Source organism: Neovison vison, chromosome 5 (assembly GCF_020171115.1).
Source record: "Neovison vison isolate M4711 chromosome 5, ASM_NN_V1, whole genome shotgun sequence".
Classification (NCBI taxonomy): Eukaryota; Metazoa; Chordata; class Mammalia; order Carnivora; family Mustelidae; genus Neogale; species Neogale vison.
Window position 1 is genome coordinate 132933939 of NC_058095.1, and position 12749 is coordinate 132946687.

General features: G+C 36.2%; 1 protein-coding gene across 3 annotated transcripts in view; it reads left to right on the top strand.

Annotated features, from left to right (window-relative positions):
- PIBF1 (progesterone immunomodulatory binding factor 1) overlaps positions 1-12749 on the top strand; it is a 196523-nt gene that overhangs the window by 133465 nt on the left and 50309 nt on the right. The window lies entirely within an intron of this gene.

The following is a 12749-nucleotide window of genomic DNA, read 5'->3' on the forward strand; positions in this document are numbered from 1 at the left end:
CAACCCTCAGTCTGTTTTTGGAGATTGAGTTTTTTATGGTTTGTCTCCCTCCCAATCCCACCTTCTTTCATGTTTTCTTTTCCTACCCCCCCACCCCCCCACATTGCATCTCCACTTCTTCATATCAGGGAGATCATATGATAGTTGTCTTTCTCCGCTTGACTTATTTCGCTAAGTATAATACCCTCTAGTTCTATCCACGTCATTGCAAATGGCAAGATTTCATTTCTTTTGATGGCTGCATAGTATTCCATTGTGTATATATATTCCACCTCTTCTTTATCCATTCATCTGTTGATGGACATCTAGGTTCTTTCCATAATTTGGCTATCTAGGTTCTTTCCATAATTTGGCTATTGTGGACATTGCTGCTATAAACATTCGGGTGCACGTGCCCCTTCAGAGCACCATGTAAAACCTCAGTTTTAAATACGTTTGCTTTTTGACTTTTTTGTTAAAAAATTACTTTTCTATTAAACATACTTAAGTTGCTGTTCTCAAGCTCTCACATTATATGCTACATGATAGTTCCCAAATTATCTTCTAAAATTCAGATTCATATTTCTTCTTACTTACCTCAGCCTTATATTTTAATTAAAGGTTTTAATCCTTTTATTTAACCTGATTACATTTTTTTGTACTTCTGAAATTCAAGTAACAACAATTCAAACCAAAGATGCCAACTCATTAGGATTCCTTTTATTTCCTGACTTTCAGAATAACAGCTTTTTTATGTTAATATTTTAAAACTTGGATCTTATAAATAAAGGGATTTTTAAAGATGTATATTAAAAACTATTAATATATATCATGTATTCTTTGTGTTCTGAAGAATCTGTTCATATTTATCATATTAAAACACTTTTAATAGTGTGACATTAGGAGGATTTTTATGCTTAAATTCCCAAAGACCCAGAATATTACCTGTCACTCCAGTGCCTGACATGTAGTTACACTCAGGATGGAAGCAGTGTGGCGCTGGCAGATGTTAACCACCAGCTCTCCAGGCGGGAGCGTGAGAGACAGCCCTGATTGGCTGCATTTGCTTGTGTCAGTGGGATGACTATGGCCCCTGTGACTAACTGAGCTGCCAGCATCATGGTACTGAACACAGAGTAAAGATGCTCAGTAACACACCATTACATAAAGTTTCCACTGCACAAGTATGACAGATGTGGATAAACCCAAGAGCATAGCTAATAGTAAAATAACTAAAAATCAGTGAGTTTGAATATTTGTTCCCTTTTTTAAATAAAATTGATTTTATTGTGCATTTAAATAATTTTTCATAATGGTTGTGTTTAACATCCAGCTCATGAAATTCCTGAAAATTGGCCGGTTAGCCATCACTAACTGTGGTAAGCCAGCTCCACCACACTATGGAAGGATTAATAGTTAGAGAAACAAATGAGAGGTTAAAGAAATATCTGTTTGCTAATATTTTGTAGATCCCTCATGTTTCTTTTAAATTCAGAATGACATATCAAAAATATTTCTAAAAAAAACCTTAACTAAATATAGACCTGTGTTGGATGTGTGTGTCTGTGTATCATAATATTATTAAAAAAAAATAAAACCACCTTCCTGAGCACACCAGCTAATTGAAATAGGAATTTCTTTTCCTTTGAAACAGGAGTTTCTTTTTTTTTTTTTTTAAAGATTTTATTTATTTAGTTGACAGAGAGAGATCACAAGCAGGCAGAGAGGCAGGCAGAGAGAGAGAGGAGGAAGCAGGCTCCTGCTGAGCAGAGAGCGCAATGTGGGGCTCGATCCCAGGACCCTGGGATCATGATCTGAGCCAAGGCAGAGGCTTTAACCCACTGAGCCATCCAGGCACCCCTGAAACAGGAGTTTCTAAATGGTACACAGCCCCATAAAAATTGTGTAGGTAAATGTAAGAAATTAAATTAAGTGTTCTTGTAATGAAGTATAATTAACTTTTTGACTTTTTATGAAACAATTTTAAAATAAGCTGTTGGCTTATATTGAAAAAAAAAGATTTAAAAACTGAAATATGGAGGTGCCTGGGTGGCTCAGTGGTTAAGGGTCTGCCTTCAGCTTAGGTCATGATCCTAGAGTTCCGGGATGAGCCCCCACTGGACTCCGTGCTCAGCAGAGAGCCTGCTTCTCCCTCTGCCCCTCTCCCTGCTCACGCTCTCTCTCTCTCTCACACTCTCTGTCTCTCAAATAGATAAATAAAATCTTTTTTAAAAAAATAAATAAATAAATACTGAAGTATGTATGATATGAAATGATGCAATGCCTAGAATTTGCTTTTAAATATTCCATAAAAAGTGGGGGGATAGGGCTCATAGATAAAAGAAGAATTTCAAAGTATTGATCATGTTTGAAGCTGGGTAAAGGTTACATATAGGTTTGTTATTCAGTTCTGTACTTTTGTGTATGTTTGAAAATCTTTCATAAAACATTGGGAGAAAAAAATCAGTAACCGTGTATTAAAATTTTTATTGCTATAATAGTATATAACTTTTCCCTTAAGATTGAAAATAAAGTATTATCATTTGAAATATTCCATGGATTTAAAAATCTGTTTTCTGCCCATGAAAGTTATGTTGCTTAAATTGAAAATAATTATATAAACTAATTAGCTGAAAGATGATAGTATTAGAATGCTTCTATAACAATTGACTATTCATGATACATGGTAAAAAAAAAGAGAGAGAGAGAGAGAGAGAAAAGGAAATTTCCTTAAGATCTATAGTCTTTAAGTAGTTTATTTAACGTAGCTTGGAGTTTTGAGGGGCAGCTCAATCAGTTAAGGGTCATCCAACTCTTGATTCAGCTTAGGTCATGATCTCAGGGTGGTGAAATCAAGCCCCATATGCTCAGTGCAGAGTCTGCTTGAGATTCTCTCTCCTCCTCCCTCTGCACCTCCCCCCACTCATGCTCTCTAAATTAATTAATTAGTTAAAATCTTTAGAAAATTAAAAATAAACTAGCTTGGAGTTTTAAGAATATAATACACAGATGAAACAAATTACTAAAGTTATAACCATTGAGTTATATATGTTATTGAGAATATATCTAAAACTAAACATAAATGAAGTGCCAAAATGAGAATGATAAAAAATATTCAAAATATTTCTTTTATACTAGCTTTATTGAAATATAATTGACATATAGTAACCTGCACATACTTAAAGTGTCTAATATAATTTTTGACACATATGTATACCTATGAAACCATTACCAAATATATATACACATACATACATACATATACATATATGTGTATATATATATGTACTCTCTTTTTCATCTGACTTCTTTTACTCTGCATAATTATTTCAAGATTCATCCATAGTTATTTCCTTCCCATTGCTGAGGAACATTCCATTTATGGAAATACCACTGTTGTTCATTCATTCACCTGTTGATGGACATTTGGTTAGCTTTCCGTTTTTGCATATTACAAGTAAAGGTGATCTGACTATCCATGTACAGTCCTTTTATGAACAGATGCTTTTTGTTTCTTTGGGGTAAATACCTGGGAATGGACCAGGTGGATCATATCCATATGGTTAGGTGTCTACTTAACATTTTGGAAACTGCCAAACTGTTTTCTGAACCTTTGTGTCATTTTACATTTCTATTAGCAGCGTTTGAAAGTTTTAGTTCTTCTACCACCTTGCAAAAGACTTGATATAGGGGCCCCTGGGTGGCTCAGTGGGTTGAGCCTCTGCCTTTGGCTCAGGTCAGGATCTCAGGGTCCTGGGATCAAGCCCTGCATCAGGCTGTCTACTCAGTGGGGAGCCTGCTCCCCCTCCTCTCTCTGCCTGCCTCTCTGCCTACTTCTCTTCTCTCTCTCTGTAAAATAAATAAATAAAATTTAAAAAAAAAAAAGACTTGACATAGTGTTTTTAATTTTAACCAGTCTACTGGGTGTGTATAGTGGTCTCTCATTATGGTTTTAATTTGCATTTCCCTAATGACTAGTGATATTTAGCATCTTTTCATGTGCTCCTTTGCCCTCCGCTGTTCTTATTGCTGGGACGTCTTCAAATTTTTTCCCATTTCATCACATTGTTTTCCTGTTATTGAGTTTTGAGTATTGTTTATATATTCTAGATACAAGTCCCTTACCAGATATGATTTGCAAATACTTTCTCCCACTCTTTGGCTTGTTTTCCCATCTCTTAGCAGTGTTTGGGGAGCAGTTTTTATCAAATCCAGTGTTATCAGTTTGTTCTTTTATGGTTTTCATTGATAGTATTGAATTTAAAATATCTTTGCCTGACCCAAAGTCACAGGGTTTTTGTCTTGATGTTTCATAGTTTCAAGTCTATAATCTGTTTTTAGTTAATTTGTATATTGTGTGCAAAGTATAGATCAAAATTCATTTATTTGCATATTAAAATCAAATAATTTGTGTATCATTTATTGAAAAGACCCTGTTGAAAATCAGTCATAAATGTGTGAATCTGTTTCTGGATTCTGTTTCCAGTGTTCTAACTTGTTTATCTTTATGCCAAGACTATACTCTCTTGATTACTGAAACTACAATGTCTTGAAATTAGATACTAGTGGTCCTCCAACCCTATTTATTTTCAAATTTGGCTATTTTGTGTCCTTTGCATTTCTGTATGAATTCTGTAATTATTTCTACAAAAAATTTTAAAAAGCTGCTGTGATTTTGATTTAGATTGCATTGAATCTATAGATCAAGATGGAAAATTGGAAATGTTTTATTTTTAAAGACATCTTTTTAAAAAGGATCTTAAGCAAGCTCCCTGCTGAGCATGGACACCCTCCAGGGGCTCAGTCTCACGACCCTGAGATCATGACTTGACCTGAATTTGAGAGTCGGATGCTTAACAGACTGAGCCACCCAGGCACCCCAGCAATAGACAGTTTTTTAAATAGATAAAAAAAATAGGAAGAAAAGATACTGTATTTAACTAAATAGTTACCGTGCCTGGTGTTCTTAACTCCTTGTGTAGGTCTGAATCTCCATCTGCTATCTCTCAGTTTCTGGTTAATGCACTTCTTTTAACTGTGCCTACAGAACAGGTCTGCAGGTGATGATGTCTTTTTGCTTCTATATGTTGCAAAAAGTTATTTCATCTCTTTTTGGGTTGTTTTTTTTTTTACATTTTACATTTATTTTTTACATTTCTTATAATTCTTAGCTGAATTTAAGATATGTTTTAAATTTAAGAATTTGAAATATATTTTGGACAGGCCAAAGAAACTGGAAGTATACACTTAAGGGTTCACTCTTCTATGACAGTAAAATTTACATAACATAAAACACACAATTGTACAATTCAGTGGTTTTTGGTGTGTTTAAAATATTGTACTACTATCCCCACTATCTAGTTACAGAACATTTTCATTACCCAGAAGGAAACTCTGCCCATTAAGCTGTCATTCCCCATTCTCCCCCCACCCAATCCCTGGCAATCACTCTGTGCTTTCTGTCTCTGTGAATTTGCCTTTTCAGCACACTTCATAAAAAATGGAATCATGCAGTATGTGACCTTTTATATCTGGCTGCTTTCACTTGGCATAATGTTTTCAAGATTTTCCTGTTATACCACCTGTCAGTATTTAATTCCTTTTTATGACTAACTAATATTCCATAGTACAGATGCATCATGTGTTGTTTATGCGTTTGTCCATTGATGGGTGTTTGGATTCTTTCCACGTTTTGTGAATAGTGCTGCTGTGAATATTCAGGTACAAGGGTTATGTTTAACTACCTCTTTCAGTTCTGTGGAGTGAACACCTAAGAGTGGAATTGCTGAGTTCACATTTGTTTTACAAAGAGAATTTTCCCAGGGCAGAAAAATAAAGACTGACTCTTTTTTTTCCTCTCTCTCTTTTTGAGTACTTGAAAGATGTTGCTCCACTCTCTTCTAGTTTGCATTGTTTCTGTCAAGAAATATGCTGTCCTATTTATCTTTGTGTCTCTCTAGGTAATGTGTCTTATTTCTCTAGGAGCTTTTAAGATTTTTTTTTTTTTACTAGTTTTAAGCAGTTTATAATGTGGCTTATTATGGTTTTCTTCATGTTTCCTGTTCTTAGGTTTTGTCAAGCCTCATACATATGTAAGATCATCAGATCTGGAAATTTTTCAGCCTTTATGTCTTTATATATGTTTCTGTCCTACTTCTCTTTCCTTTGGAGACTCCATTAGACATTTATTTTACTGTTTGAAGTTGCCCTACAACAGAACAAACGTTCTTCTCTTCATTGTGTTCGGTCCTTTTCTGCTGAGACTTTTGAATAATTTCTCTTACTAAGTCTTCAAGCCCACTAATCTTTTCTTCTTCAGTGTATTATCTGCCTGTAATCCAGTCTAGTATGGTTTACATCTCAGATACTGTAGTTATCATTTCTAGTTCGGTTTGGGTCTCTTTTCTATCTTCCAGGTCTACCTAACCTTTTCAAACTTTATTTTCCTGAGCATATGATATACAATTTCAATAGCTATTTTAACATTCTTGACTACTAATTTTATTATTGTTTTACGTTCTGATTGGTTTCAGTTAAATTGATTGATCTCCTTTTGTATCATATTGTCCTATGTTTCTGCATGCTTACTAATTTTTTACTAGGTACCAGATATGAATTTTACCTTACTGCTAAATTTTTTTTTAAGATTTTATTTATTTGACAGAGAACACAAGTAGGCAGAGAGGCAGGCAGAGAGAGAGAGAGGATGGGAAGCAGGCTCCCTTCTGACCAGAGAGCCCGATGCGGGGCTCCATCCCAGGACCCTGGGATCATGACCTGAGCCAAAGGCAGAGGCTTTAACCCACTGAGCCACCCAAGTACCCCCTAAATATTTTTGAATTACTTTTAGTTTTTGTTAGCTTTCTTCTCAGACATGGTTAAGTTTCTGGGGAAAGCTTTTGTTCTTTCAAGTCTTGCTTTTAGCTTTTATAAGTAAAGAAGGGTTCATCCTAAGGTCACTTTTTCCCTCCCCTACCAGAACCAACGCCTTTTTAATAATCTACCCCCTGTCCTATGAATTACTAAGTTTTCTACTTTGGCTTGTGGCAATAGGCAAATTCCTGGTCCATGTGATCTTCAGAGATTGTTCTTTCTAATCTTTTCAGTGGTTCGATCTCGGTCTTGGTAGTTTCCTTACGTACATGCACTGTTCAGTGCCCAGGTGCATATTAAAGGGGGAATTCTGAGAGTTTTGTCTGTGTACAACTCTTTTCTTCAGTACTCTGCCATAACAACTATAGTTTCTATTTGGTTTCTACTTCTACAGATCCTTAACTCAGGGAGCTTGGCAGACTGGGCCACAATTCCCCCTTCCTGAACTAGTGCCTGAAAACTCTTTCCATATAGTCAACTAGGGCACTTATAGGGTTGGGCTCACTTTGTTTGTTTCCTGGGCCTCAGGGTTAACTGTTCTTTCTTGTTTGATGTACAGTGTCTTCAGACTGTAGTTTCTTTAGTTGGTTCAATATAAAAGAGTAAAATTACTGACTTTCTTTTTTGTATGTGTGTACCACCTAATTCTCAAGAAACCACCAATGGGTTAAGAATGGAGTATTCAAACATAGGCAGTAAGCTCCTTGATACCAGTCTTGGTGATGTTTTTTTGGATCTGACTCCAAAAGCATAAAAAAACAAGTGGGACTACAAACTAAAAGCTTCTGCACAGCAAAGGAAACCATCAACAAAATAGAAGTTCAACCTACTGAAGGAGGAAGAGTATTTGGAAATCATATATCCAATAAGAGGCTGATATCCAAAATATATAGAGAATTCTTATAGCTCCAATACCAAAAAAAAAAAAAAAAAAAAAAAAATTTTTTTTTAAATGGGCAGAGGATCTGAATAGATATTTTTCCAAAGAAGACTTACAGCTAGCCTAGAGGCACATGAAAAGATGCTCAACATCACTAATCATCAGGGAAATGCAAATCAAAACCACAATGAGATATCACTTCACACCTGTCAGAATGGCTAGAATCAAAAGACAAGAAATAACAAGTATTGGCAAGGTGTGGAAAAAAGGAAACCCTCATTCACTGTTGGTAATTGGTACAGCCACTATGAAAACAGTATGGAGTTTATTCAGAGTATTAAAAATAGAACTACCATGTGATTCAACAGTTCTTCAGGATATTTAGTCAAAGAAAATGAAAACACTAATTCAAAAAGGGTTGCAATATTCCTTGTAGCATTATTTATAATAGCCAAGATATAGAAACAACCTAAGTGTTAATCAATGGATGAATGGTTAAAGAAGATATGACATGTGTACAATGGAATATGACTCCACCATAAGAAAGAATGAAATCTTGCCATTTGCAACAGCACAGTTGGAGCTAGAGGGTATTGTGCTACTTGAAATAAATCAGGCAGAGAAAGACAAATGCCATATGATCTCACTAACATGTGGAATCTAAAAAAATAAAACAAATGAACAAACAAAACAAAAATACATCGTATGGGAAAGAGTGTTAGTTGGCAGCAGAAGGGAGGTTGGGGGTGGGTGAAATGGGTGAAGGAGGTCAGGGGGTACCGACTTCTAGTTACAAAATGAATAGGTCATGGGGGTGTGGTATGCAACATGGTGACTATAGTCTGTGGTATTGCTGTGCATATCTGAAGGTTGCCAGAATAATGAATCTTGAAAATTCTCATCACAAAAGAAAACAATTTTTAACCTTTTGGGCTCAGTGGGTTAAGCCTCTGCCTTCGACTCAGGTCATGATCCCAGGGTCCTAGGATCAAGCCCCGCATCAGGCTCTCTGCTCAGCTGGGAGCCTGCTTCCCCCTCTCACTCTGCCTGCTTCTCTGCCTACTCTCTCTCTGCTCTCTCTCTCTCTCTCTCTCTGTCAAATAAATAAAATCTTTTTTTAAAAAAAAATTTTTTTTAAAGGGATAGTGTTTCTTCTTTTTTTTTTTTTTAAAGATTTTATTTATTCATTTGACAGACAGAGATCACAAGTAGGCAGAGAGGCAGGCAGAGAGAGAGGTGGAAGCAGGCTCCCCACTGAGCTGAGAGCCCGATGTGGGGCTCCATCCCAGGACCCTGGGATCATGACCTGAGCCGAAGGCAGAGGCTTTAACCCACTAAGCCACCCAGGCGCCCCTTAAAAAAATTTTTTAACCTTTTATGGTAACAGATGGATAACTAGACTTACTGTGATGATTATTTCAAAGTCTATACCAGTTTCAAAGCATCACATTGTACACCTAAAGCTAATATAATATTGTACGTCAATTATATCTCAATTTTTAAAAAGAAAAAGAGGGGAAGGAGTGTTGATTTGGGGTAAAAAATCCAGGCTACATCATGAAGCATAACATGTTACCACCAGAATTGCTGTGTCTTAGCTATCTTGAATCGTGGTGTTTGCTCTCTCTCTTTCTAGCCATTCAGTAAATATTTATCAGACTTATACTATCTTTAACCACTGATGAACAAAGAGGCATGCTTTTGCCCTTTTAACATGGACAACCTTGTTCACAAAGGCCTTGTTTTCTAGTATAAGCATTTAGAGATTTATCTGTTAAAACTTAATTTTAGAAAACGTATCTAGAAAATGGGATATGCACAATCTCAAGTGACCATGTGGCAAGGTTTTAGTTACATGAAATTCTCTAGCTAGGAGGCATTTAGCAGAGTCCAGGTAATTTGTTTCAAAACTTTAGATTGCCAGATTTGATAGAGACTATAAGATACATGGGTAGAATAAAGTAGAATTCTGTGTACTAACCTTAAAAGACATCCATACGATGTTGATAGATTTTTTTTCTAAAAAGGAAAATTGCTGGATAATTTGTATTGTATTTCTCTATTTTGGCCTTGAGAGAGAGAGAGAGAGAATGTGTGTGTGTGTGTGTGTGTGTGTGTGTCTGTGTGTGTCTGTGTGTCTGTCTTTCTAGAGTTGGGATTGTGTTTCTAAGCATAGAGAAAAAGTTTACATAATGTGCAACTGTCATGGCAAGGGCACACAAATACCACTAGTATTTGTCACGTGAGTATAAACACATTTGACTGGAGTAAACTTACAGACAAAGAATTATCAGAGTATATACCAACCCCAAGTTCTTTTTCCTCAGAAAGGTGTGCTTGGGCCTGGCATAGGCATTCTGAATGTGCAATGGAAAGGGATCTGATAGAGGGAGGGACTCTACACCAAAACATTGTACGCATTGAAAGAGAAGGTGTAGGAACATCTGGTTGCCTAAGTCGTAATGGGAGCAGGAGCCTTTGGAGGTTTTAATCTCTATGAGCTTGTTCTAGAAAATAGAAAATGAGCCCCCAGGACCATCCATATTTATCTAACAGCAAACTGCTTACCTCTGAGATTGGAAGTAGAGAAGAACAGAATGACTAATTTTTGCCTTAATACATTTTTTAGTTGCTTAAGTTTATTCCAACTCACATGAGATTTCTTTTTAAAGGCACAGATTTGGTGATCAACACAGTATCTGACTCATAGTATGTAAAAAGTAAATGTTGATTCATTAGATAAATCATTGACCTAGCCACTCCACCAAACTTAGGTAGATTTTTAAAGATGGAAATAAGTGGCAAAATTGTACTTTTTAAAATATATCTATAAACAGAGATTACATTCCAGCAATATTTATTGTACCCAAAATTTTATTGCCAAGGGAATATAGACATATAAATACATGGATAGCCATTCATAGATCTATATGTATGCTTCGAGGTATGCTTAGAGATGACTGGAATAATAAAAGACAAGAAATCATCACTGTTGATGATTATCATTGTGGAGGGGACACTGAAGTTCTAGAAGGAAGAAAGAGATCCTTTCAGCGTATGTTCCCTCTCTGTAGTTTAGATTACTTAGTATGTGCATATGCTATTCCCTTCGCGCCTCCCTTTCTTCCTCATTGCCTTCCTTCCATTTCATTATCAAGAGCGGGTATTTAAAAGAATATGGAAGTGTTCCAGAATATCAGAGAAAGGATTTGCTATGGGAAAAATTCAGAAGCCTCTGAAAACATAACATGCGTTTGAAAGTTTTAGGACTGAGAAAGCAAACAGGAGGCAATATGCGCAGGCAAGGAGAAAAGATGGGGCGGGACTTTCTGCTTGATGGAGTCTTTGAAATGCTTGCCAGTATGTTCTGCTGTATACAGTGATATTGGGATACATGGTTTCTGCAATCATAGTAGAAGTATCTAGATGAGTAAAACGTGTGCCTTTGTCCTTTGACTTATCTGACCTGAACAAGTGTATCCAGTCTCTGGGAAGTAGTCTATAGCCCACAATACCTACAACTCCATCTCAGTATTGTATTTTTTTTTATATTTTTTTTTATTTTTTTTTTCATCTTGGTATTTTAAATAGAGACTCACTTGCCAGCCACAACCCTAAAAGAACTAAATCTTTTTCAACTTCAAAGCCAGTCTTCCCTTCCATATTTCTAAGCCTTCATTGATGTGGAAAAAAAATCCACTATTGGTGTGCCACCAAGGAGTAGAAGAATAGGAATGCTTCCAATTAAACTTTGCTACGGCGCTTTATTATCACTTTAATTTTTTTAGTTTTAAGCACACATTCTTTTAGACCTTAGGCAATGATTTTTATCATTTATTACTTAACTCCGTTTCTATCCTTCTAATACAAACTGTGCTGAATGTGCCAAATCCCACTGGAGTCTTTTTGGAGACATTTTAAATGGCAATTAAACTTAACTTATGACAGATTAGCCATACTCAGAACCCAATTGAAATCAGAATAGAAACAGCTAAGATCAAATTTACATGTGCAAACTTGATCAACAGCAATTGAAGATACATCCATTTTCATGGAAAAGATGAAAAATGGTATGATTTACGGGGTCCCTTTGCCTTCCAAAGTATTTTCCTAAAAGTTTGTTGATGCTTGAATTCTTTTAATAAAGAACAGTGCTTTTATTTCACCATTAAAAATACAAGGCTTAAAACATAAACACATAGGGTACTATGCTGCCTAATATTTTTGAAATTTGGCAAGTGAAGTTTATCAGTCCATCACAATTCTTTCTTCTAGCGCAAACTGTCCTCCATAATGTGGATCATGATTTCATTTTAAAAGGTCTGCTGCCTACCAGACAATGCCCATATTCTTTGGCATGGCAGAGAAGGCCAGTTTGATCCTAACCTACTTCTCGTCCTCGTCTTCCACCTCCCCTCTCTCCAGGTCCTCACTTGTAACCCCTCCTAAACCAAGCAGAGTTTCTTTTGCTCCTGCTCCACCATTTTTTTATCCCCCCTATTCTCAGTCTCCATTGTTGACTTGTTGATTGTTCCATCAGTGTGGACATGCCCATCTATCTTGGCACTGTTCTCTTCTTACTGTGTTACTTACTTCATCTTGTCCCATAGCTTCAACTACCAGCTACAGTAGCTTCTCATGGTAGCCTTTCTTGAGTAAGTCCGAGATTTACGTGGTAAGCAGTAAGCATGTCTATCATCAGAATTCAAAGAGGGCAAAAGGAGTGTTCGGCAAGTACCAGGTGCTCCCTACTGTCTTCATACCACTTTCTGAGCATCTCTCCTCAGTCTCCTGCCTTAGTGGTACTGACTTAGTACAGCCTCTTATCTATCACGTGAAATAAATTAGGAACCAGCTGATTGACATCATCTCTATTTAATCCTCCTTGTTGCCCAAATAACCTTTCCAAATACAAATCTGTTTTTGTTTCTCCCATAGTTATACTTATCTCTTTTTGCTAAGAATAATAATATATAAGACCTTCTATTACCATACTACTGCCTGCATATCCAGTTCC